Consider the following 1,657-nt stretch of genomic DNA (forward strand, 5'->3'; position numbering starts at 1 on the left):
ATTATTGTACAGGGGGGTTTATCCCATTCTTTTGGTCTACTTTTTATATGTTTGGAATTTTCCATTAAAAAAGTTTTAAGCAGTATTACTCACAAGAGCCCAAAGGTGGAAACAACTCAGATGTCCATCAACAGATGAATGGATAAACAAAATGTAATATGTATAATACATACAATAGAATATCATTTGGCTTTGAAAAGGAATGAGGGACTTCCCTGGTTGTCCAGTGGTTAAGACTCCGTGCTCCCAATGCAGGGGGCCCGGGTTCGATCCCTAGATCCCGCATGCTGCAACTAAGAGCTTGCGTGCCGCAACTAAGAAAAGATCCGGCGTGCCACAACTAAGACCCAGTGCAGCCAAATCAATCAATCAACAAATATTTTTTAAAAAAGAAAAGAATGAAATTCTGCTCTTTTCCCCTTGGGGGCCCAGTGTGCAATGGCTGCAAATAGCAACCACCTCGGTAGTGTACGTAGCCTATTGCCTGTATGGGTTGCCCTAACGGACCTTGGAGACAGCCCTTTCCAGTGGACATTCATGACTGGCATGCTGTCCCCAATCTAGACTCCAGACAGGTATGCGCGGTGCCTTTGGAAAGCTCCAGGGCACAGTGGCCAGGGTTCACACTGGCCAGGTCACGATGTCCATCCGCACCAAGCTGCAGAACAAGGATCATGTGACTGAGGCCCTATGTAGGGCCAAGTTCAAGTTCCCTGGCCGCCCGAAGATCCACATCTCCAAGAAGTGGGAATTTACTAAGTTTAATGCAGACGAATTTGAAAACATGATGGCAGAAAAGCGGCTCATCCTGGATGGCTATGGGGTCAAATACATCCCTAATCCCGGTCCCCGGACCAATGGCGGGCCCTGCACTCATGAGAGACTTGGCACTGTCCCCTCCTTACTCACGCCCACCAATAAATCCTACTTTCCTGTCAAAAAAAAAAAGGAATGAAATTCTGGCACACGCTACAATGTGCGTGAACTTTAGAGAATTATGCTAAGTGAAATAAGCCAGTCACAAAGGGACAAATATTGTACAATGCCATTTATATAAGATACCTAGAATAGACAATTTCATAGAGACAGAAAGTAGAATAGAGATTGCCAGAGCCTGGGAAGAGGGAGGTAATGGGGAGTTATAGTTATTGGGTACAGAGTTTTTGTTTGGGATGATGAAAAATTTCTGGAGATGGGTAATGGTGATGGTTACACAATATTGTGAATGTACTTAATACCACTGAATTGTACACTTAACATGATTAAGATAGTAAGTTTTATGTATATTTTGCCACAATTAAAAAAAAAACAAAAAACAATGAGATCATGCACGTAAAGTACTTAGAGTTTTGGGTACATCGTAAACTCTCAATATTAGTTATTATTATCAGATGCACATCCAGTCTCTTAGAGACATGTTTTGGGACTATGTTGCATTGTCTGGTCCCCAGGATTTCTCTTCCCAGACCCTGTGTCCAAACCTGTGCATGTCTGTATTACCTGGGTTTGTCTAGCTTGCAAAGCCCTCTTGTTTTTATTCTCTCACCAAATCCTCACGAGAACCTTCTGAGAAAAGTGTGAGTATGGTTCCCATTGTGCAGATAAGAAAACTAAGGATCAGTCAGGGAGGTTATGGGGTTTTTCCAACAGCAGGTAG

At 43.1% G+C, this 1,657-nt stretch overlaps 1 non-coding gene across 1 annotated transcript; it reads left to right on the top strand.

The window, feature by feature from the left end:
- The first annotated feature begins 389 nt into the window (after positions 1–389).
- Positions 390–520, top strand: LOC133089268 (small nucleolar RNA SNORA70). Its single transcript, XR_009700645.1, has one exon. It is a non-coding gene; the product is annotated as a small nucleolar RNA SNORA70 (small nucleolar RNA).
- Positions 521–1,657: the final 1,137 nt, after the last annotated feature.

The sequence above is a fragment of the Eubalaena glacialis genome, chromosome 3 (assembly GCF_028564815.1).
Source record: "Eubalaena glacialis isolate mEubGla1 chromosome 3, mEubGla1.1.hap2.+ XY, whole genome shotgun sequence".
Classification (NCBI taxonomy): domain Eukaryota; kingdom Metazoa; phylum Chordata; class Mammalia; order Artiodactyla; family Balaenidae; genus Eubalaena; species Eubalaena glacialis.